Below are 26,152 nucleotides of genomic sequence, written 5' to 3' on the forward strand. Positions count from 1 at the left end.
ATTACGTATTGCATCAATCTTGCTTGTAAAGTATGATGCAAAGTTGTCGGCTGACAGACATGTGGTAGGGGGAGGAGGTGGGGGACGAAGTAGGGAGTTAAAGGTGTTAAACAATTGTTTTGGGTTGTGGGACTGTGAGGAAATGAGCGAGGAGAAATAAGACTGCTTAGCAGAAGTGAGGGCATCCCTGAGCTCCTGCATAGTTTGTTTATAGTGATTGAAGTCTTCTACAACAGCGCTTTTTCTCCAGCATCTTTCTGCCACCCTGGAGTGCCTTTTCAGCTGTTTGATTTGTTCAGTGAGCCAGGGCTGCCGGTTAGTTTGGCGGGGGCGGGTGGTGGTGAGTGGAACGGCTGAATTCATGGCAGAGGAGACTACATTAAATAAGTAACTGGATGCTGCCTCAGGGTCAGTGTAGGAAGACAGGGTACTTAGAGGTTGCAAGGCCTCAGTCAGGGAATTCACATCCAGGTTGCGGTAATTCCTGCGCGTGACTGTATGGTGTAGTGTTGGAGGAGTTGACGGTAGAGAAGAATTGATTGAGAAGGTAAGAAGGTTGTGGTCTGAGAGGGGAAGCGGAGTGTTATGAAAGCTTGATATAGAACAGAGGCGGGTAAAGACAAGGTCAAGAGTGTGGCTGTCTTTGTGGGTGGAAGTGGAGGACCATTGGGCGAGGTCAAACGAGGAGGTGAGAGAGAGCAGTTTGGTGGCAGTAGGGCAATTAGTATCGATGGGTATATTAAAATCTCCATAATGTTCTTAAGTGGGCAGACAGACTGCTTGCGCTGAATTCTAAAGGTTAGGATGTTGATAAAAGATTAGAACCGGGGACTGATAATCCACAGGTTATTGTAGAATGGGAATTATAAATAGTAAAATCATAGAGGTCTTCCTGTAGCAAAATGATCTTCTCTGCTATTTATAATGCAATAGAGCCTCTTCCCTTTTTTTGATACCTGCTGTATTTATATTTCAACAGCAGTCATATGTCTTCATAGATGTCTATTCTGAAACCCTTCTATCTAATGCATAATGAAAATGCTACCTGCAGTCTGTGATGGGTGACATAAAACTGAAACAGGATTTTTTTTTAAATTAGCTAATGAAATCAAATAATCAAATATAGCTACAAAAAGCTTAGAGGCTTAAAAAGCTCAATTCAAGACACAAATGCTTTACATGACCTTTATAGGTCTTCCGCATCTCAGTTTGTTCTTATGTTTGTATCCGCTGTTTCATCACATGATGAAACTTTTTACCAGCCATTTCCTGTAGCGCATACAGTAGAGTCTCGGTTATCTGGCACAGATGGGGATTGGCTGATGCCGGATAAAGGTAGCCATATATCTAGGGATGATGGACAGATTCAACCAAGAGACAAATCTCTCTCTAATCAAATCTAATTAGAGAGTGGTCTATCGGCTGCCCATTTACTGTAGGCAAATTACCAATTATTTTCATGCTGAAATGGATCTGGAATCGCCTTGTGACGCTGCATCCGCCGCCTCGCTGGCCTGATGCTGTCCCCTTAATGTTCAGTGTGCCCCCCATGCTCAGCACACTATACATTACCTTTCTGCGTCGGCTGCCGGCTCCGTTGCCTATTAAACTGCATAATGTGTACCTGGTTTAACTGTCTTTTAGAGGAACTCACAATCTAATCCCTAACATAGACATAGTGGTACAGACTAACCAGCAAGCTCATGGTGACCCAGAACTCATTGGAGTGTGTAAGGGACTACAATGGTCCTAAAAGCCCCCTTACTAAGATGTTAAGAAAAACAAAAGTTTGCTTTCCTAAAACAGAAAGAATTTGCGATAATTGAGGTTGGAGTGAGCTTGAGATGTCTCCCAGTGCATCACTGCTGAATATATGCAAATTAACCATTGTACCCTTAGAAGCTAAACACACCTCCAGAACAGCTGGAATGCAATGATGTGTCAGCTTGTTAATTTGTACAGAGCCATAATAATCCAACATGCACTGATGAGGATCAAACAATCCGAAACAGTCTGTATGCATGTTGGATTATTATTATACGTCAAAGAAAATAACAAAATAACTACCTAAACGCGGTCCCCGCACCATATGCGCAACAGAGACAAGCGCGTTAACTATACGACCACCGCACGATAAGCGTAACAGTGACAAAACTTGCCAACCCTAACTAACACATGAACCTAACAATGACGACAGACAAATAACGCGAACGCTTGCTAATCGGTTGCCTCCCACCAGACAACAGCAATCGTTCGTGCTGGACAAGACAGACCAAAGGAGTAACCAGTAGCAACCGCAGCTAAGGTTATACTCCAAGACAGACAAAGGAGATCCACCGCCTCTACCGCCAGGGCGAATGCGATCTAGGAACGAGACCAAACGATTTACTGTCAGCCGCCGCAGGCGACAGTACAATCGCAGGGACAAGACAAAACAGCACAGGAATAAAAAGTACAAATAATACAAAGCCTGACAGAACTATAGAGAATGCAAGATACACTCCCCAATAATTAACTACACTAGTATATTCGCAAACAATCAGCAGAGGGGCTGAAACTCAAGGTAAGTCCAGCAGAACCAAACCTTTATGACCAGCAGGGAATTTTGTGAGGAAATGGTATTTATACTGCAAGCCTTCAAAGGAAGCAGATAAGCAATTTGCATGACAAGTGGATGCAAATCTCTCACCAAAACAGCAAGTCTGGAACTTGCAGAATGAAAACAGGTCTCTTTTCCAGGGACCTGCAGCATATAAACCTGAAAAATGGTCAAAAAGCTGCCTGCCTGTGCAGACAGCAGAGCAGATCATTACAACAACGTTCTGGAATGGGCCATCTCAGTCCCTAGACCTGAATATAATGGAAAATCTGTGGTGTGAGTTAAAGAGACCTGTCCATGCTCGGAAGCCATCAAACCTGAATGAACTAGAGATGTTTTGTAAAGAGGAATGGTCCAAAATACCTTCAATCAGAATCCAGACACTGATTGGAACCTACAGGAAGCATTTAGAGGCTTTCATTTCTGCAAAAGGAGGATCTACCAAATATTGATTTCATTTCTTTTTTGTGGTGCCCAAATTTATGCACCTGCCTAATTTTGTTTGCACACTTTCTGTAAATCCAATAAACTTCATTTTAGTTCTCAAATATCACTCTGTGTGTATCCTATATGATATATTTAACTGGCATTTTTTTATATTAAAATCATGACGATTAACCAGGTTGACCAAGCTTTCGCACCCCACTGTATATATGTATACAAGACTGACATATTCTGCAGCACTTTACAGAGTATGTAGTAATGATTGTCCTCATAGAGTCTCACCATCTAATGCCTACTATAGTCATAGCCTAATACCCTTATCATATTATTATTATGTATTTAAGATGTATGTAAGAAGTGGCAACTATGGAAAATATCTTATGTCTCATATGTCTGTTGTTGTATTTCGGAACTTATTATTTTCAAGGTGTGGGGGCACACCAAAAAAAGGGTGCAGGAGCCCTTACGGAAAAAAGGATGTTGCCATAAGCAGGAGACATTGGCAGCGCTTCCAAACAGAGGCTGCTCCCAAATTGACTACCTGCAATAGATGTGCAGAGCTCCACAATGTGGACTAAAATACACAACTTGCATTCAAAACAGGTACAGCAAAGGAGTACGTTAGCTTCAGTATAAATAATATGTGCACAAATTATTCCCTACTAGAGTTCCCCACGACGATGACGGGTTTTCTCGGGGAAGACCTACTGCTAGTCTAATGATAAAAACATGATTTTTTCCTAGTTCTGCTAATCATAAAATGGTATACACATTTCTTCAAACAGACATCAAATAAATGACAGAGCTCATAGGCTGCAACTGAATTGTACACCAACAGAGGCATAGAGAGCCCCATAGGGGCTAAATACATGCCTTGAATGCAAATTATATGCAAATCATGTACTAGTCCTAATCTATAATTTAAATGCAAATTGAAGCACATGGATGCAGCTAGCCATAGGTATACTTACTGTACATGAGTTTTGTACAGCAGGAGACATTGGCAGCGCTTACAGAGGCTGCACCCGAATTGACTACCTGCAATAGATGTGCAGAGCTCCACAATGTGGACTAAAATACACAATTTGCATTCAAAACAGGTGTGTGTCCCACTGACACTTGTGTTGCATAGACAGCCTTGGTAATTCCTACTGTGTGTGCCACTGCCAGCCAGACCCAGCACATTCAATGACTACCTGTGTGTGTGACAGGTGCACATTGTAATACCCATCACTGCATATACCTACTACCTGTTGTTCAGTTCAGTGCACCCACCTACCTACGTGAGCGCACGCAGTGTCACTGTGCCTGTCCGGTACCTGTCTGTGTGTGACAGGTGCACATTGTAATACCCATCACTGCATATACCTACTACCTGTTGTTCACTTCAGTGCACCCACCTACCTATGTGAGCGCACGCAGTGTCACTGTGCCTGTCCGGTACCTATCAGTGTGTGACAGGTGCACATTGTTATACCCATCACTGCATATACCTATTACCTGTTGTTCACTTCAGTGCGCCCACCTACCTATGTGAGCGCATGCAGTGTCACTGTGCCTGTCTGGTACCTGTGTGTGTGTGTGACAGGTGCACATTTGTAATATCAGTCATTGCATAATTGTTCACAGTACCTGTGTGACCGCACACTGTGTAATATACCACTCCGAGCATACCTGTTAACTGCACCTGTGTGACAGCTGCACATTGTATTGTAATACCAGTCACTGCATACCTTTCACTGCATCTGTGACTGCACATTGTATTATACCTGGCAGTTAGTGCATACCTTTCACTTGAATGGATGGCAGACTTGCCCTCCATAACAGATTCTCGTTAAAGGATTTAAAGTTGATTCATCTCATATACGGCAGGGCCTCGAAAGTCCTCCTGCGGCCAAATGTATCAAAAGTTAGTTAATTTAATTAAATTAAGCCGGCGGCAATGTAACAGATGAAGCTGCCGGCTTCGGCTCTGCCTCCTCTCCTCCCCCTGCATCTCTCCTATACAATACTGGCAGCCGGAGGGCATGCGTGTCCCCGAGAGAGTCGTTCGTCGCGCCCAAGCGAAGCAGAGCGGGGAGGCTGCAGACATTGCTTCTGCCAGCACCCGCTCTGCAGGAACGGCAGGATTCCCTGCTGCGACGAGCGACTCTGGGGGGACACGCATGTCCCCCAGCTGCCAGTATTGTATAGGAGAGAGGGAGGCAGGGGGAGGAGAGAGAGAGCTGAAGCCGGTGGCTTCATCTGTTACATTGCCGCTGGCTTAATTTAATTAAATTAACTAACTGTTGATACATTTGGCCGCAGCGAGACGGCCAGAAAATACATTAAACTTACAGGGAATCATTTCATTTCTAACATTGGCCGCAGGGGCACAGCCAAGTCGCGTTTTGCCCAGACTTCGGGTTCTGGCCGTAACATATACACATGCAAGATGTTTTAAAGCACTTTAGGCCTACAATTTAGTATTCAATGTGATTTCTGCCCTTAAAACGCTGCTTTGCGTCACATCCAGATTTTCCCCTGGGACTTTTGGCGTGTATCCCACTCCGCCATGCCCCCCTCCAGGTGTTAGGCCCCTTGAAACATCTTTTCCATCACTTTTCTGGCCAGCATAAGTTTTTCTAGTTTTCAAAGTTCGCCTCCCCATTGAAGTCTATTGCGGTTCGTGAAAGTTTGCACGAACCGAACTTTTGAGGAAGTTCGCGAACCCGGTTTGCGAACCGAAAATCGGAGGTTCAGGCCATCTCTAGCGGTGCGCCACTACACCGATTATTCACCAATATAGATACAAGGAAAAGTGCATAGTAAATCAGTTGAAGAGACTAAAAAGTTTTTTTTATAAAGGTGAGCTTAAAGAGACACCGAGTACTTCATAAAAATGACATTTCCACGTACGTGAGGCTTCCTCCAGCCCACCATAGGCAGCAAGGTCCCTCAGTGTCCTCCTCGCTCCTCTCCCGATCCCCGCCTGGCAGCTCCCTTAGCAGACGACTTCGGCCTGAAGTTGTTCAGTCTGCTTCCCTCTTCCTAAAGAGCGTACTCACGCTGGCCGGCTACGCATCATCACACCGGTGTGAGAGTCCTGCACATGCATGGTTCAATATTTGAGAACCGTGCTTATCCTTGTATCTATACTGATTTGTTCCACTGCAGCCAGAACCAGCATATACATGCACCCATGTACAGAATCCTCATAGTGTTTTGGCTAGCTTAGGGCTTGTCTGCACAGGTATCTGTATTTTGCTTTTGAATTATGAATTCCTCACTTATGGAGCAGTGTGCACATGCATTAGCAGCACAGCACCTATTACTATGCTCCATTTGAAGGCTCTTATGTTCTGAGATGATTGTTGCCAATAAAATACAGTGAAGCAAAGATGTACAGTAAATGCGTTGCAGTATGCAATTACACAGACGTCAGCCTGACAGAATGAAATATTGTAACTCTGCAAGTCATAAGTATAACAATAAAAATTTGTTACAGAGCATGTTGAACAATGACACTACGCCATATTAAAACCTTCACTGTAATAAACTTTAAGTGTATAAGTGTTTAAGTATATATGACCACTTTAAGTTATGAAGATGAATGCTATCTTCCTATATGCCCAAGGCAAGGACACAATAAACAAAAGAATTTAAGTCACTGTACATAGAGATATACTTGGGAGTTATTCCAGACTAGGTATATTGTCTATAGTATATATATAGACTCTATACAGAAATAATAATCCAGAACAAATAACCCAGAAATAGTGAGGAAGAGGAAAGTCTAGATCCAACATGCCATTCTACAGATTACATTTTGTAATATTATATGAAAAGTTCAATTGCAAATTACGTGCAGCAGGACTAAAGTGTATTTTGTTTCCAGTCTTTAAAGGGAAGGTTCAGGGATGATCAAAAAAAAAAAATCCACATCCACTTGGATTTTCCGTACTCCATTTTGAAAATGGCCATTACCCCATAACAGCTTCCTGGTCAGCACACTGTTAAACTGTAACATCGCCCAGTTGAGCCATAGGGAAACCTAGACATTACTTGACACAGCAGTTCTCCTCTCAGCTATAACTGACAGCAGCTGATAAATAACTGACAACAACTGATATATTTCAGTTCTGAAAGAATGTTTTCAGAACTGGAAGGGATTATTGTCAGAAGAAAACGGTGAGCTTCTGAGAGGAACTAATAGCAAGGTAACTATGTAATGTTCATTTGAAGTTACCTCATGTGTGTATTTTAAATAATTTTACTCAGCACAGGTTCTCTTTAACACCCAGCCTTGGAAAGCGAATGGCTTTAGTACTTAGGCTGGAAGTAAAGCTTGGTTTACAATGAGTCAGATTGGCACTGGCCAACCAGAGCAGACAATGCAGTGTCCGTTCTGATGGTAAGTTTTGGTCCATTGGTCCAGTTGGAGTCCATGGCAGGTGCATTTCCACCATAGTCTTCTGGTGAAAATGCATCCCCGTCCAGAAAAACTGTTCAGGTCTGGGGACTGACAAGTGTGAACTGGTCCTAAAAATAACAGAGACTCTGTCAACTGTGAGTTTTTTGTGATCCAGGAAAATGGATAAAAAAATGTCTGTGTGAACCAAGCATTAATCCAATCTGTGATATGAATAGTGTTGGTGTTCGAATCACTGCAGTTCAGAATCAGAACTAAAGCTGGTGGAAGCTAGTGGAGTTGGGCTTTACTGCGCAGATGCTGGCCAGGCTGTGCGCGTCCTACAGCGTAATCGTGACATCATGCACATGCGCAGTGTGCTCATGGCCGCACCCGTGCTGTAGGATGCGTGCAGTCCAGCCAGCACCTGGGCAGTAAAGCCCAACTCCGGCAACCCGGAAGAGGCTTCTGGGATGCTTTTAGGTAAGATGGGGGGCAGAGAGGAGAACAAGGGGAGCGACGGGCATCAGGACAGCTGACAGTATATGCCTGCTCAACCCATTTCTCCATCTTATTTCGGCTTTAAAGGCCTGTATTCATAGACAAAATACGTTCCTTGAACAAATTAACCTTTCTTTAATTATAGCAAGGACAGCTTACTTTAGGCTGCCCATCGACCTGAACTATTCCCATTTACATGTTCTTGAAAGGCCAGCTAGGCTCTCTCAGCACTCGTGTCAATATATTGGTTGATGCTTTACAGAAACAATGCAAAGACGTAGCGCTATGTAAATGGTGTGCAGAGAGGAACAGATAAGAGATAATTGCGGCTGCCCTGCAACGCTGTGCGGAAATGAAAAGAGGTTTCTTTACTGTAGTTTAATTAAGTGTATTAGAGTGGAACATGCTGCAGAAAGGGCAGAGGGATTAGAAACAAGGTACAGAAGACTGCATTGCGTGGCCTGAACTATTACTATAGCGCTGCAGATTCAATAGCTTCCAGTAGATTAGGAGGTTTTGTCATTGTTAAAAACCATTGATTTTGCAAGAGAGCAAACTTGAAGCACACGGAGAGGTATTTACTACATATTACTGGCTTATATCAACAAAGCGGAATCCTGTTTAAGAAAAAAAACTTTACTAAGCATTATGGGATTTTAGTATAGCACACATTAGAAAATCCAATTGGATGATAGCAGTGGTAGACTTTTGTATCCAAGGATGCCAAAGAGACGGAAGTAGCTGTTAGTGCTGCTAGCAAACCATCACTATGGGGGATCCGTTGTTTAATCACTTCCGGACCACCAGGGTCTGGCCCATTAAAGGGAAGGTTCAGGGAGGGTGCGCCTGCGCCTGCAGCCCAGCGGATGTGCGCCTGCGCAGTACAGCCCAGCGGATGTCCGATGACGTCAGCGCGCCGGCGTGGGACGCAGAAGTGCCGGGCCTTGGAGCGCAGAAGAGCCCGACCTGGCAGCCGGCCTGGCCAGGTCAGGTCGGCCACCGGAGACCACCAGGAGCCTGCGGAGCGGCGGCGAGGGCACCTCCTGCCTGCCACGGGCTGGAGGAAGCCCCAGGTAAGTGGAAATTGATTTTTATTTTTTAGGCACCCTCCCTGAACCTTCCCTTTAAGGACCAGAGCCTTTTTTTCATGTGGCCGGTCTGTGATCACTGTGATTGGCTCACAGTGATCACCTGGTAAGGAGTCAATGAAACTGGCTCCTTACCGATAGGAGGAAGCTGAGCAGAGCCCGCAGTTGATCGGCTCAGGACCGCGGTAAGCTGTGGTGTGGAATCTAAACCGCTTCAGAGTTAAAGGACACCCGAGGTGAAAATAAACTAATGAAATAAGCAGTTGTATCTATCCTCCTTCTATTAAAGATGACTTTTTAAGATATTCAACTGTTTTATTTTATATTTAAATCTACTTTTTAAGTTTTTACTATTTTATTGTTTTTGCTCAATGACACATTAATTGAAGTATGCCACAGCTAAAATCTATGAACTATTGACCCCTTTTATATCTGTCCTGCTCTCAGAAGCCATTTTCTGCTAGAAAAGTGTTTTATAGTTGTAATTTCTTCTCAGTGAGGGTCACACTGTAGCCTGACCCAGTCCTGACTCTACATAGCAGTGCATTGTGAAAAAGCTTCAGTGTTTGAGTATACAGCAAACTCCGCCTTATCTGGAACTCAGGCAACCGGAAGTCTAAACTAACCGGCATACCTGAGGGGATCACAAGAACTAAGTTTGGGGGGTTTTGCAATGATTAAAATACTGTAATGCCTTGCAGATCTCCTGCTTTCTTTCAGCCACTATGCTCCAAACTATTACCATAGCTCTGAGCTTGGCCCCCGTCTTTACCTATAGACAAGCCCACGCTTGAACAGGACACTGAATATGTCTCCTGACTTCGGTTACCCCCAGATCTTAACATGCAAGATATAGCGGCTGAGGCCGGGAATGCCAGACTACCACCAGAGCAAACAAGACTATGCAACCTGGTGATATTAGATAGTAGAGCAGAATGCTTTTGTGGAGGAGGTTACACAGATCACACCAGAAGCTATGGACAAGGGAGCAAGATTGCTCAGAGCAACCGACGCTCTGAGCTTACGATAACCGCCACAAATAAACAAGACACAATGGTTGCACAATGCGACCGCAGCACTGAGTATCTGATGTCCACCACACTGAGTAACAAGGAAAGACAACAGACAGACAGAATGTTTGCCAATCTAATTGTTGCCCCAGCGGTAGCAAACATCCACACTGACACGGATAAGACAAACAAGTAGGAGCATAACTAATAGTAACCGCAGCTTATAGTTACGTCCACAGGAACAGGACTAGCAGGAACAGACAGACTAAAAGATTGTTTTGCCAAACTAATTGCTGCCCCAGCAATAGCAAACATCCACATTGGCATGGATAAGACAAACAAGTAGGAGCGTAACTAATAGCAACCGCTGCTACAGTCACGTTCACAGGAACAGGACTAACAGGAATACTACCAGTCACCAACGTGGTGATGGCAGAATCCAAGCTATCAGGATCGGTAGGACTTCACTGTACCCCCGCGGGTACAGTACATGTCCAAGCAAGAAAGACAAGGTTAAACAATGCAATACACAATTCACATGAAGGACCCAGCCGCCCACCAGCTAAGGCAGAGCTGAAAGCTATGACGGGCAAGATCTGAAAGGAGGAGCAGGCTTTCCTATGGACATCAGCCAATGAGAGCAGGCATGCAAATGCCCACACAGCTGAATGGTAATCACTCAATACTGAACTAGTCTGGTTGAAGACTAAAGACTGACTATTGATGGAAAGAACTCTCATTACAAATGCATGCAATATCATGCAGCAACATGCATGTAGGGAATGCAGAGCTGCATGGCTGCTGTTCAACTGCAGCAGGACCATAGGTGGAATCATGACAGCATCCTGAGGTCCTCTGAACTGCAGACTAATTGTAGATGACAATGGCCTCAATTCACTAAACTTATCTCCTGTCTTTAATAACTCTTCTAGAGTTGTTACCATGGTGATAAGGCATGTAGTATTCAGGAAACATTTTACTTCAGGCAAGCCTAAAGTTAACTCTTCTGTCTTTAAATTAACTCTCCAATCCTTAAAATAACTCCAGAGTTAAAGACAGGCTGTTAATTAGCTGCATGTGAAAATAACTACAGAGGAGGTAAATTAACTACAGAGGAGGTAAATTAACTATAGAGGAGGTAAATTAACTACAGGAGAGGTAACTTAAGGAATGAAGAGGTAAGATAACTCTCTCACGTGTGGAGGTAAGTTTTCTCTTGCTTTATTATCTCTAGCATGATCTTAGTGAATTGAGGCCAAAGAGACTTATTGCGAATGCAATCACAACTAAGCAACCAAATGCAAGCAGAGAAATCAGAACTACCAAGTTGCAGTTCCACTGCAACCGACAGGACATGCTACAGGAGAGATCCTGACAAACACTTACCGAACCTCCAGCGACTTCTTCTAACTTTCCTGTAGGTCCCGGCGGCTTTCCAGCGTCCATGCATGGCTCTCGGCGTATCCCATGACTGGACTGGTCACAGGTCAGTTAGGTCACATGTCAGTTAACATAGTAGCGGCCGCACTAGTCAAGTATCGCGGTCGCGGTGCAGCACTAGTGCACGTAATTTACAGCGAGCGCACACACCTTAAGAGCACACGCTGCGCAGTGTGGAAGTGTTACATTTAAAGTGGATATATACATAATTGTGCCCCTTACATATAGTTTAGCAGTGTTCCCCAATCCTGTCCTCAGGGCCCACCAACAGTGCATGTTTTGTTGATATCCACAGAGGCAGTTAATTAGCTCTAGTGAGACACTAATTACCTCACCTGTGCATGTTTGTGGTTTCCTGCAAAACATGTACTGTTGGTGGGCCTTAAGGATAGGGTTGGGGAACACTGGTTTATAGGGCATTCCTCAAACCCTCGCCCACAGCTCCTCCAACACCTAGGTATTCTGAGTCCCATGTAACAAGTGCTCATGGGAGCTCAGTCTGGGGAGGAGGAGGTTTTTCCTGAAAGAGACTCTGTAACAAAATTTTGAGCCTTATTTCTTCTGACCTATAAGTTCCTATACCTGTTTTAATGTGGTCTACCTTACTGAAGCCTTTCCTACTTGCACTGTCTCTGTAATAAATCTTATCTCCTTTCCTCTGTCGTGTCTGTCGGGCTGAGGCTGGAATGTGTGGAATGTACTGCACTGCTTGTCATTGGCAGAAGCTTTACAAACCCCCTCCAAGCTCTGCATGAGTCACACAGTAAGCTGTTTTCAGATTATGATACTCTGGTTAGAAGCCAGTCTTTTGTTTGTAAACACTGCCTAAAACTGTTAATTACAAACCAGGATTGCAGCAGGGAGTGGCAGAAACAGCACAGAGGGGCACAGGAGAACATAAGGAATAGAATGGTATGCTTTTTATTGTAAGAATTTTAGAGTACAGATTCTCTTGAAGGAGGAGGAGGAGGCATTACCAGGTAGAGATTTTAGAGGTAAGGGGCAGAGAGTGGAGGAGAGAGGAGGAGAGGGAATTGAGTTTTCACAGGCTGAGGGGTGGAGATGCAGAGCAGCTTGCCTGTGTAATGATGACAAGGAGAATATGGCTGCTCTCATTGTATCACAGGAAGAAATAATCATATACTGTTAAAGCTGTTTGCAGCTAGATTTGCTGTGTAAACTATCTAAACTTTAGATAGGATACATAGACAAGTTACTTGTTATAGTTAGTTTTTTTATCTCGGATCCACTTTAACTCGTGCTAAACAATTTACCTTGCTCTGAACAGCACGATAAAGATTAATGAATCAACCCATGAGTGTGTTTATGTGCACATTATATACAGTAACCCACTACTCCCAATACAATATCTCTGCCTATATATTATATTATGCTACACCATAGGAATTTGCCTTCTGTTCATATAGTCGACTGTAGATCTTTTAGAGTTGCACATTTTCTAAATGAAAGGCCTGTAATATGACAGCAGGTGTGTGGTAGATGATGTTCACTTTATAAGCGGATAATTATGTGCACTTAGCAGCTATAGGTGGGAACCCCACTGTGATGTTAATTTACTTTAGAATGTGTACTGCTACAATATGAATGCGCATCTAATTAAATGAATCGCCAGTGAGCTAGTCTGCAATGTATGCTGTAGATGTATTTTGACCTCTATCTAACAGTGGGAGGTATCAGTGAATTTTTAATGATAATCCAGGAAATAATGCAACTGTGCTAAAATGAGAGACCGAACATTTATTTTAGTTGCAGGACTAAAGGTGGACATAAATATGGCAATTTTGCGGCCTATCGACCATCTGATTAGATAATTATTATCAAACTGAATGAAAATCGGTACCGCAACAAACATGCCTGATCAACATGTCCAAGATTTACCTACATGTGTGATCGATATATTTGACCGATTTCAGACCGATATAATATATCGATCACACATGCTGGGAAATATTGGACCAATGTGGTTGATCAGGTGCGCGGCGGTAATGGTGAATGATATTGTGCAACAGAAACACCAACTGCTGTCCCTCCAAATGTCATATGTGACACTCGGCTGTCCCCCTCGAGGCTCAGAGAGCGATTGACTATCATAGCTTGATGTCTATGAGAGTCTATCACTGGGATTGGCTGGCGGGGGAAACAAAATAAATAAAAAAAAAATAGTGATTTTTATTTAAAAAAAAAAAGAAGAAATAAATTAATAATAAAAAAAAACAGCTGGCAGCAGCGATCAGAGCCCACCAGCAGGAAGCTCTGTTGTTGGGCAGAAAAGGGGGGGTCATTTGTGTGCTAACATGTAGTGCTCTGCAGCGAGGTCCTTAAGTGGTTAATGCACAGGTACTGGGGGACACATATAACATTTGGGGGGACAGCGAAGGAGGCGGCATTGCGGCGTCACAAGGCTGCTTCTTACAAAAATGTCATGCTGAAATTGATTGGGAATCGGCCTGCAGTGTATGGAGAGCTAACAGATCTCTCTCTGATCAGATTTTATCAAAAAGAGAGATCTGTCTCTTGGTTGATCTGCCCATACATAGCTCACAGAAGGCAGGAGACGCATATCTACGCCCCTGGGAAGTTAGATGAAGTCCTGTGAAGTGTAGATATACTGCCTCAATAGCAAACCTTTGTTGACTGAGTCCTGTACTCTTATTTTGTGTTGAAATAATGTATTAAGCCACAATAGACCCACGAGATGGCAAATCTGATGGGGCAGAGCCAGAGAGCAGGCAAAAAAAAAAAAAGACTTAAAGCACGGGACCCACTAGCAGCGCTTTTCTAAGCCCTTGTGATTTGAAAAGCTCTTGCTAATAGAGTGCTATGGGTGTGATCCCACTCAGGGATGTGATTTTTAAAAAATCCCCCATAGCATTACATCGACAAGAGCTTTTCAAATCATAACTACTTAGAAAAGTGCTCCTAATGTGTCCTAGGCCTCGAAGAAGGACATTTTGTTAAAAGGGTCCTTCTGTTATATGTGCAGCCTCTGTTGTCCGCCATTCCCCTTAACCACTTGAGGACTCAGCCTTTACCCCCCCTTAAGGACCAGCGTGTTATTTTATGATCTGTGCTGGGTGGGCTCTGCAGCCCCCAGCACAGATCAGGTTGCAGGCAGAGCGATCAGATCGTCCCCCTTTTTTCCCCCCTATGGGGATGATGTGCAGGTCTGATCGCTCCTGCCTGCCTGGGTGTTGCGGGGGGGCACCTCAAAGCCCCCCTCCGCAGCGAAATTCCCCCCTCCCTCTCCTCCCTCTCACCCCTGGTGATCGGGGCTACACAGGACGCTATCCGTCCTGTGCAGCCTGTCACAGGCTGCACAGGACGGATAGCGTCCTGTGCAGCCTGTGACAGGCTGTCCTCTGTCACATGGCGGCGATCCCCAGCCGCTGATTGGCCGGGGATCGCCATTCTGCCTTACGGCGCTGCTGTAGCAGCAGCGCCGTTCAATGTAAACAAAGGAGACAAACGTCTCCTGCGTTTACATTTAGTCTGCAAGCCGCGATCACCGGCTCGCAGGCTATTCACGGAGACCCGCTCCGTGATCTAACAGGAAACGGCCGCACGAGCAGCCTTTCCTGATTAATTAGGGAGGCACCTGGCGACGCAGATGTGCGTCAATGGTCCTCCAGCTAACACTTTGCCGCCGCACGGTATGAGTGTGCGGTCGGCAAGTGGTTAAACTAAACCTTAACTGAAAATAAACTTATGAGATAATTCATTGTATGTGTAGTACTAGTAGTAAATAGTAATTAATAACATAGACCATAGTTTTATATTTTCAATACACACACACACACACACACACACACACATACGCGCACACGCACATACGCACACACACACACATACATATGCACACACGCACGCACGCACGCACACACATGCGCCTAGGGAGATAAAGTTAGATAAGATAAGAAGGGCGGCATGACTTGGAGAGAGAGGAGGTCATATGTCAAAGTAAATCATCTCTTCTGGTTCCGCAGCGCAGCCATCCAGCGCCCTGCTCTGCACTAATAGCTGAATTCCAGAGTTCCCCAATCCCTGCATCTCTCTCTCACTTCCTGATGTGTTAAAACAATCAAGATCAATCATAACGGTCACCTGATAATCCATTCTTTTATATGGTGGACATACAGATCGATGTGAGAAATACCAGAGATTTACATTACAAAGCAGATTGAACTAAGTTCCGCTGAGTTTTAATGCAGGCATTCCCAAACATCAGTGAGCTCTGCAGTTTCTTCACCTCTTTTACAGCTTTGACACTGACCCCAGCAGTTGTTAATTTATCTAATCCTAATTTATGACAGTTTTTCTTTTTTTTCCTAGCTAGCAGTGGTCTCTTCTCTTCCTTAGTTAACTCTTTCCTGACTCATTTTCTGTCCTCCAGCTCCTACCATCTATGAAACTGCAGGAATAAAAATGCTGTTTTCTTCCCTTCCATTGCTAAACTGTCATTTTAAATGACACCTGAGCAGTGGTGCTCATCCAATATTCGGGTATCCGAACTACCCAGATAATCTGAACTTTTTCCACTATCCGAACTTTGAATAGCAATTCAGATTTTTTTTTAAAATCTGAATAGCACTATCCGAGCAAACTCGGATTTCTCATCTGACAGAGAGAGAGAGGGATTTTAAGTCCCCACATCATTAAAAAAAAACATGACGCTACATGCCTCATTTACCCTAAAAAACGTTTTAAAGGCAATTTAAATAAGCCTTCTTCAGACTTTGTTCCCGTATACTGTCAATATGTTAGAGCACACCACCATATGTACATTCAGCATTCGAAAGAGATGCATAGATTTTTCAGCAAATATAAATAAATGTCATTCAGATGCTTTAAAGTGAAGCTAAACTTTTGCATAGGACAGAAGAAAAACTGAGATATGTACCATGTATGTATTTCGAGAGCCTGTCTAATTCCCCCTCCTCTGTGTCACAAGTTGTAATTTGATCTCTACACTGTCACCTGACTGCCACAACAGCTAAGCTCATTTGAAAGCACAGGATGTTAAAAATACAGTATGTCTGCTTCCATAAAAGCAGGAAGTAGACACACTGCAGATTTATTGCAGGATTTGTATCAGCTGTAACAAAGAAATGTTTTTATTTAAAGGTTATGTTGTTGCGTATCTTTTAGAGCAGAGAGGAAGTTCTGAGTTCAGGTCCACTATAATTACAACAGAACATCCAAAGTGGGTCTTGATAGGATGTTTGCTACTTACCTGTTCTCTGGTTTGGATGGGCTTCTCTCCATTGCACTGCCCTGCCAGTTGCCAAGTATGCATGCCCAGAACTCTATCGGCTGCTGTGCACTTTCGGGAAGGAGCGCAAATTACAGGAATTATTTGTTGAATGGGGGGCAGAGCAGCACAACTGAGATGAGCCCATTCAAACCAATGATCGCTAGTCAGAGTGCTGGACAAAGTTTTTTTTTTTGGGGGGGGGGGGGCGCTCGGTGCACACACACACACACACACACACACACACACACACACACACACACACACACACACACTCTCTCTCTCTCTCTCTCTCTCTCTCTCTCTCTCTCTCTCTCTCTCTCTCTCTCTCTCTCTCTCTCTCTCTCTCTCTCTCTCTCTCCCTGTGGATATAGTAAACTCAGTCCTCAGGTACCAACAAATGCATCCATATAAATGTACAATGTATGACCAATTCTGATCATATATATAGTATAATAAACTTACATATAGTAGTAAATATAGTAAACTTCTGATTTAGTAAACTACTTTTCCGGGTCCCTTGAAGTCTACTATAAAGGGTTATTAGCAATGATGGCTTTTATTTATCGCCAGGCAGAATATAATATTTGTTGAAACGGAAGTTGTGCAATGAAAGTAGGGCATAACTAGAAGGCGTTCAGACTGGTTCAGTTTTCCCTTGGTAGATGAGGTCAGAAGGCCATAACTAGAGCTGAACCATATCTTATCTGCCTGCCTTTCTTTAAAAGCTTGAAGCTCAATTACCTTGTTACCTGGTATAAAGAATAAGGCTCTTTATTCTACCTGCTGTTTCACTCTGAAGTAGGCCTGCTGATAAAGCCGAGACCACATGAGGTTTTCCAGGTGAAATGCAAAGAGCTGTATTGAAAGGCAAACTAGCTACGATCAGCAGACTTCTATAAAAAGTTTCTAATTAAACAGGAAATATTTTAAAAGCTCAAAACAAACCATGTAAGTGATTATTTCTATTTCATAAGTACTTAGCCAAGGCTGTTTTTTTAAAATCTTGGCTTGGTTGTTAATTGTTGTCTAAGTCCTTCATATGAGAGGACGCCTGTTACTCCTTGTCCTTGTGACATTTTAACACGTAGGCTGTAATCTGACATTTGGTGGTCACCAGCACAGGAAGTAAGCAACAGCAATACAAAACTATCAACAATTTTTATCTTATAAATAAATAGAGATTTACCACACTTTCTGTCCAGCGAGTAAATCAAGAAAATTCTCTCTAACAAGGTGTTATGCTGGGCATACACGGTTCGTTTCTGCCGCTCAATTCTGCAGTCGATTTTCTCATCTTCCGCTCGTTTTTCGTATCTTTTTCCAATCACTTCTATCAGGAATCGAGCGGCAAAATGATTGAATGGGAGATCGAACATGTAGGAAATTATCTATCTAACCATCTATCTGCCTCAAAAACGAACCGTGTATTCCCAGCTAGAGATGGCCCGAACCTCTGATTTGTGGTTCCGCAAAAGATCGGTTCATGCAAGCTTTCGCGAACCGCAATAGACTTCAAAGGGGAGGCAAACTTTGAAAACTAGAAACACTTATGCTGGCCACAAAATTGATGGAAAAGATGTTTCAAGGAGTCTAACATCTGAGTTTTTGCATGGATGAGTGGGATAGATGCCAAAAGTCCCGGGGAAAAATCTGGATTTGACGCAAAGCAGCATTTTAAGGACAGTAATCACATTAAATGCTAAATTGCAGGCCTAAAGTGCTTTAAAGGGACTCCGAGCTCTAATTAAAATCAAAATCTGAACTTACCTGGGGCTTTCTCCAGCCCACCGTAGATCGGGAGGTCCCTCGACATCCATCTGGCTCTTCTCCCAGTTCCTGGTCAGAAATGGCTCCCTGGCGGCTCCCGGCGACACTGGGCCTGAGTGTCGGCTCCTCTTCCTGAAAGGTGATGTCAGTCGTCACCACGCCAGCCGCCTCGCATCATCACGGCGGCCGGCGTGACAGTACTGCGCAGGATAGAAAAGCCAGTTGGAGGAGCACGTCAAAGTAATAGTCCTGTGCCAAGGCCCTTAGTCCAAGGTAACTCACTGGTCTACAACTCCAGAGTATCAATCAGAAATTGAAAACAAAAGATAGAGCAACAAATAGTAAACTACCTCAAGCTAAGACATCCATGGCAAATCAAACTAGCGAATATCACTCCATAAAGTATAATAAAGGTATTTGATTATACTTTATGGAGTGATATTTGCTCGTATTTTGATCTGCTTTGGGTGTCTTAGCTTGAGGTAGTTTATCAATACGAAATGTTGTGTCCTTGCTGACCAACACCGGACCGCTACTGTTGGACCTGACTGGAAACTATAAGTCAGAGGCACCGCATCATCTAAAACATGCCCCGGCGGCACAACAACCAATTGCAGCACACCACCACTGAATGGATGCAGCAGCAACATCCCCAAAAAGAAAGCACAAGTGCAGTGCTTTCATCTGATAGAGAGATGTAGCAAGCATAACAAAGGAGAAATGTAGGGGCAGGAGAATACAACATCAGACCAACACAGTAATTAGTGATTAACATTCCCTACTACTCACTGACTCAGGTAGAAGAAAAAGTCTTAAACTTTGTACTCTCCTTCAGTCCTACTTATTCACCTGACTTTTTCCAACTTGACCCAGATCTGTTCAAGTTTTTTAGCAATGTTCCACATTTTCAAGCCCAATCCCGGCCCTAGACCATTTGCCGCCTGAGGCAAACTTTAAAGAAATCGCCGCCGCCCCCCCCCCCCAAGCCATGGGTGTGTGTGTGTGTGGGGGGGGGGGCGCCCGAGCTGGAGGGGATAGCAGGCAGGAAGGGGGTATTGGGCCTAGCGGCGGGGAGGGGGGTCGGACCCCCCCTCCCTCGCCTGGGTCCCCCGTCCTCCGCTCCCCTCCAGCTTGTTACGTCGCTGGCTGGCTGCAGCTATAAGAGGCAACGGGCGGGGATCACTCACCTCTTCCTCGTTCCAGCCTGCGCTCCACTGACGTCACTTCCTGCTACGCCGCAGGAAGTGACGTCAGTGGAGCGCAGGCTGGAACGAGGAAGAGGTGAGTGATCCCCGCCCGTTGCCTCTTATAGCTGCAGCCAGCGACGTAACAAGCTGGAGGGGAGCGGAGGACGGGGGACCCAGGCGAGGGAGGGGAGGTCCGCCCCCCTCTCCCTGCCGCTAGGTCCAATACCCCCTTCCTACCCGCTATCCCCTCCAGCTCGGGCGGCCCTCCACACCCACATACAGGCGGGTGCCGCCCCCCCAGAAGTGCCGCCTGAGGCAAACGTTTCACCCCGCCTCATGGGCGGGCCGGCCCTGTTCAAGCCCTGCCTAAGGAGAGAGATGGTTGCTTTGTTCTGAAAGATACTGGCATCAGGAACATCAGTACGTTCATGCTGCTTAGTCATCCCGCTATTGACTTGTTCGTATCCTGGGTCCAAAATTATAAAAATAGAACGATGAGGTTAATTTTTCATTGGAACAATTTAAACATCTCATAATCTTTGGAGGAATGAATGAGAGGCCTTGAGGAATTTGCAATCCACCAGGGATACAACCACCTGCGCTGCTGATGAGGGGGCAATGGCATGGGCGTATCTGGGTAATATAGAGCCTATGACAAACACTGAAATTGCGCCCCCCCTCTCCCCGTCCACCTGGTCAGAGCCCCCTTCCCCTCTAAAAACAGCAGCATTTCTAGTGTACGTGTGTTATGTTTGCCTGTGTTTTGGGGCTTTTGAGATGGCTGAAGTTACTTTTTTGGAAATATCTTCTTATTTCCTCTCTGTCCTCTTCGCTAACACCAAGCCAATTGCACCCTGCATACATAAATTAATTTGCCATGTTCCCCAGATAACAGAATTAATCTGATATGAGGTCTGAATGACTGGGAGGCATAGGATCAGGCATGGTGGTGCAGCACAGGGGCAGGCATAGCGCCCATGGTGCTGTGGCGCCCATGGCACAAGCCATGCCTGCACCCCTCTAGATACGCCTCTGGGCAATGGTCGTGGTGATTGGAGCGGAGCTGTGGCGAAGGACACTTCAGCTTCCAGAGGCCGGAGGAAGCTCCAGGCAAGATAATCTGATTTTATTTTAATTCTCAGATGTTTCCTTTAAAGAGGAACTTTACAGCATTTGTACCCTGCAATGTTGTGTGCGTGTTTCAACACTGCTGATCAACTGGGCACTGGGCAATGCCAACAGTGAAAAAATCAGTAATATAATTAATATAATTACCAATATTTGACTATCAGGTTACCTGGTGCCTAATTCTAGCACTAACCCTTCCTTATAATGCCTAAAACTAGCCCTGTCCCAATGTTTAGCATTACACCCGTTTTCTTGTGCCCCAAACCAAACCACTGAATTTAGAAGCCAGTCGGAGCTCATTGCCGAATGTGTTGCCAATCGGTTACTATTTAGGGATCTAATTGCCAAAGTACAGCTGAGTGGTTAGTATAACCCAAACCACTATCCAAACTAGCTACTGATTGGCTAGTAAACGCCAAAACTAATAGTCAATTGGCTAGTAATAGCCAATCTTGTGCCCAACTCACCTCCATGGTGCCATAGAGCAACTTGAGTAGCCGGCGCCCAATTCACCTCATTTTCGAAATGCCACCTAAACAACCAATGAATGGCTTTTTGGGGGTAACAGTCATTATGCATTATGCATGTGTACATACCTTTTCTGTCTTTTACAATTGAAGAGGCTCCTTCACTTCCTGTGATATCAGAGGTCATGGGGTGGGAAGGGACAGTTTCTAATAAAAATATGGACAGAAAAACAAATCACAAAGATGCTCTGATTGTTCCCCACAATCTCTTTGAGGCCGCTTTTACATCAAGCTATTGCGTTTGCGGTGCGATGCTCCATGCCAATTGCATCGCAATACAGAAAAAGTCATTCATATGACCCTGCCGCCCAGTGAAGTAATCCCTGCTGGACAGGAAGTACAGCACTGGGTTTCTGCATCGTATTCACGTCGTTCCGTGCATGCCCGCTGCAACTCTGCCGCAAAAACAAATTTAAAAATCCTGGTCGCCCATTGACTTACATGACTTCTGCCATCACTGGGTCGCTGTGGCAATCCAACGATAATGCACTGTTCCGGGTCGGTGGCCAATCGGCACTTCTGTCGCAAGCAACGCGGTAAGTGTGCTAGTTCCAATTGCCTTGCATCGTGGTTGCACTACCCTGCATTAAAACTGGGTAACGCAATGCACACTTGCATGACAAGGGGCCTCAGGCGGGTTTCACTCCTGAAACCAGCATCAGTGATGTGGTGCATCACGACTGACGCACCGCATCGCACCGTCACAAACAGGCCTTCAGGGAACACCGCGCTATTGAGCAAAGGATGCGCGCTTGTCATCACTTCCTTCTTCGGGTATGTGGAAGTGTACAAAAGCTTATTGTTAAAATATGCTTTTGCGCATTCACTCTGCGATGTTGCGTTGGTGAATTTTTACATATCCACACGTTGCCATAAACTAACATGACTTCCGTGCCGACGCAGTTTGCAGATTAACTCGCAGCAGCATTAATGTAGTTCTTGACCTGCGTCTGTGATGCGGCGCAAGCGTCATTTCAGTCGCGTCGTACCGTTCCGCGGAAGTATGAAAGCCTCCATAGACTTTCATTGCCCAGCCTTGGGGTGCAGTAAAAATATTGCACCGCCTCGGTGTGAAAGGGCCCTCAAGGTAATAAAAGTAGTGTGGCTAGGAGATCTGCTTTAAGTTATGCCCCTTCACAAAGTATGTGTGTGGTTACCTTTACAAAACTTTGTCTTTCTTTACTTGCTGGTATAAAGCTAAATGCTGCAACAGACTGAGGAATTTACTGGATTTTAGTGTGACTCATCAGTACAGGATAAAACATTTGCTTAATTTCATGGTCATTAATTTTGGAATGGTCTTGTATGCCTTCATTTCATTCCCGTTATAATTTACTTACCAAATATAATATTGAATTTTTTTATGGCCAATTTTCATCCCTATCTTCTTCTTTAGGAGTTCATAAATCACTCTTAGAACACATTCATCCAAATTTTATTGTTTTTTTCATGTATGTTCTTTGCAGTAGTTCTGCTGTTTTGTTTTATGAATTTTTCTTTAAAGGGAGCTTCTGAAAACAAAAAAAAGCCGGAACTGTTGTTGTTAAATGTGTAATGCAAAGTGCAAGCTCTGGCTCTGTCATTGTATTACTGCACTGCTTAGTGACTCACTAAGGACTCTTGCACACACTACATGCAATTCTGATTTTTTTATGTATGTTTCAATTTTTGATTCCGATTAAAAAAAATCAAGATCAAAATTATTTTGAGTATTTTGAAGCTTGCTGATGGCTTGCATTTTATTGACAAGTTTGAAAATATGACCTAGGAGAAAACTCAGTGGAAATGTTAATTGCATATGAGCCACTGTCTTCTATTAATTTTTCCTCCAAATATGTGCTAGGACTCATTTTTGGGGGATGTCTTATTTTCTTTTAGCCACACTTGTTTTATGACCCCCGGGCTGTGAGAGTCATCAATGGTAGGCAAGTGAAAGGTGTGAACTTTAGGTGTGTGTGTGTGTGTGGGGGGGGGGGGGGCATCAAAGCTTTGCTTTGTAGTATATAATTAAGTCCCTCATTGAGTCATAATCTGGCCTACTGAAGTCCAAGCCTGACACCAGGACATTGCTATTACTTTGCAGCTCAAACTGTGTCTGTGCCTCTGTTAATTGAGTCTCTTGTTATAGTTTGTCTTCCTATTGTGACCTGATTTGTATACCCAACCTTACTTTAATGCCCTATGCTATGACTTTTGATCTGAGTATCAACTGCACTAATTTGCCACCTCCTCCAGCCTCGGCTTGTTTCCCACCTGGAATGACCTTGGCTTGTTACTGACAATGTTTCCTCCCGACACCGGTCTGGACCACTGTCTGCTCTGCACTTGTCGAGCTCTTTGTTCAATCTCCGTACAACTTGAAAGAGCTGGAGAAAATCCACCAATTAAGGTGTGAAGCTTGTTGCATAATACAGAAAAGACTCCAGCCTGTAATAGCTGCTAGCACTGCTGCTTCAACTCAGTAATGAGTAAATGGTTTGTGTCAGTGTGATAGTTCCGTTTTTTCTTTTTTTTTAAAGACATTTTGCAAAAGTTGCTAAAATCCTATTTTCACTTTGTCGTTGTAGGGTGTTCAGTGTTGCTTGATGAGGGGAAAAAATAAGTTAAACCAGTTTAGCATGAGATTGCATCTTACCAAAAAGGCTGAATGCTTTCTGAATAAAATGTATGTTATAGAATAGTTTTTTTCACCAAAATTGGATTTCCCTTTAACCACCTTATGACCGCCGAACGCCGATTGGCAGCTGCAAGGTGGCGTCAAGTCCTGGGGGAGGAGATTAGCAGGAATCGCGCATGAATCCCCGCTTGAGTGACGGATCTTGGCTCTGTCAGCAGTCTGCCAACGGCGATCATTGCTGGCAGACTTTAAAAAAAAGAAACAGCCGGGTTTTTTTTGCTTGTACATCGATCTAGTGCAGTGCTGTACTGGGGACAGCCCTGTCACTTGGCTATCCCCTAGATCGGCTTACAATGCGATCCACTCTTATAGGCTGATGCCTATGAGAGAGGATCGCCCTGATTGGTTTTCAGGGGGAAGAAAAAAAAATAGATAACCTTATTGAAAAAAAAATAAGAATAAAATTAATTAAAAAAAAACAAAAACAGCCTGCAGCAGTGATCAGAGCCCACCAACAGAAATCTCTGTTGGTGGGCAGAAAAGTGGGGCAGACTCATTTGTGTGTTAATTTGTATGGCCGTGCAGCATACTGTTAAAGCTGCAGTGTGCTGAATTGTAAAAAAAATTGCCTGGTCACTAGGGGGTGTAAGCCTGTGGTCCCTAACTGGTTAAATAGGGGACTGTAACCAATAATTGAACTTCATCCCAATCAGTAGCTGATACTCTTTTTCCCATGAGAAATCTTTACCTTTTCTCGAATAGATCATCAGGGAAGTCTGGCTGAGATTGTGGTGAAACCCCTCCCACTGTGTGATGTCATGACCAAGGTCCTGACAGGACCAAGGTCCTTGTTGCATTGTGGGAAATAAAGTATATTTCCAACTGCCAAGCAAACAGTATCTCCCTCTGTGCATATGCATATCTATAATGTACTGTATATGTATATCTATAGGTACATCTATATATTGCATTGATAGGTAATGGCAGTTGATGCTCTCTGTTTTTTAATGCTATTTCTTGATCTCTCATCTATTTTTTATCTTTTTACTTTGCAATATATTGATTTATTTGTTCCCCTTTTCGCTAAAGTTCCTCTTTAAGTTACAATAAGTACATTGTAGTGGCGGTGCAATTCCAAGGCATGGAGTCCAATACCGAAATTTTGGACTTAGTTTGAAGATAATGTCAATAAGACCTGCTCTAGATAAGTTTGTGTTAGATATCTTTTTAATCTAGCCGCAGTTTAAGTCTAGCCGCAGTTTAAGCAGATGTGTTGCATAATGTGCTGCGTTGCTCTGGGAATCCTGAATATACCCAAGGAAAGAGCAATCATTGGATTCAAATGAGACTTAAGGGCTTTACACTGGCTTTGTGTGCAATACGTATAGCTCATTGTTATCTAGATGTCTTATTTTATGGATTAACTGGTAATGACTAGATGCTTTAATTTCACTCCTCTTGGATTTACTTTACCCTGTTAACACTACTGAGCTCTTAGAATAAAAATGCTGATTTTCTAAAGATCATGTGGTCATGCACAGTTTCACTTTTAAATGAGAAAGTTGGTGTGTTTGCTAGAATTTAGGTCTAGCATTTCCAACAGACGCCACCCATCTATAGGGGAGGAGTCATGACTGTTAAAAAGCGTCTCTTAAAGGACCTCTGTCACGAAAATCTTAAAATGTAAAATACATATAAATATATACAAATAAGAAGTACGCTTCTTCCAGAGTAAAATGAACCATAAATTACTTTTCTCCTATGTTGCTGTCGCTTACAGTAAGTAGTAGACATCTGACAATACCAACAGATTTTGGACTAGCCCATCTTCTCATGGGGAGTTTTCAGGGTTTTCTTTATTTTTAAAAGCACTTAATGAATGCCAGTTGCTTCGTCCAATTGCCAAAGAAGTGTACAGTAAGCAGGGAGGCTGGAGAGCATCAGTGTATAAATCTTTTTCAGGGAATGTCTTTATAAAGAATAAAGTCCATGCTGAGAATCCCCCATGAAGAGATGGACTAACCCAAACAAAACCTGTCCGTGATGTCAGATTTCTACTACCTACTGTAAGTGACCGTAACATAAGATAAAAGTAATCTATGGCTCATTTTACTCTGGAAGAGATGTAATTATTATTTGTATGTGTTTTAAATTTTAAGATTTTCGCATGAATTCCTCTTTA

At 43.8% G+C, this 26,152-nt stretch overlaps 1 protein-coding gene across 2 annotated transcripts in view; it reads left to right on the forward strand.

Moving 5' to 3' along the window:
• The window catches only part of XYLB (xylulokinase), a 351,409-nt gene that overhangs the window by 274,004 nt on the left and 51,253 nt on the right, over positions 1-26,152 (forward strand). The window lies entirely within an intron of this gene.

Source organism: Hyperolius riggenbachi, chromosome 5, assembly GCF_040937935.1.
Source record: "Hyperolius riggenbachi isolate aHypRig1 chromosome 5, aHypRig1.pri, whole genome shotgun sequence".
In the NCBI taxonomy this organism is placed as follows: domain Eukaryota; kingdom Metazoa; phylum Chordata; class Amphibia; order Anura; family Hyperoliidae; genus Hyperolius; species Hyperolius riggenbachi.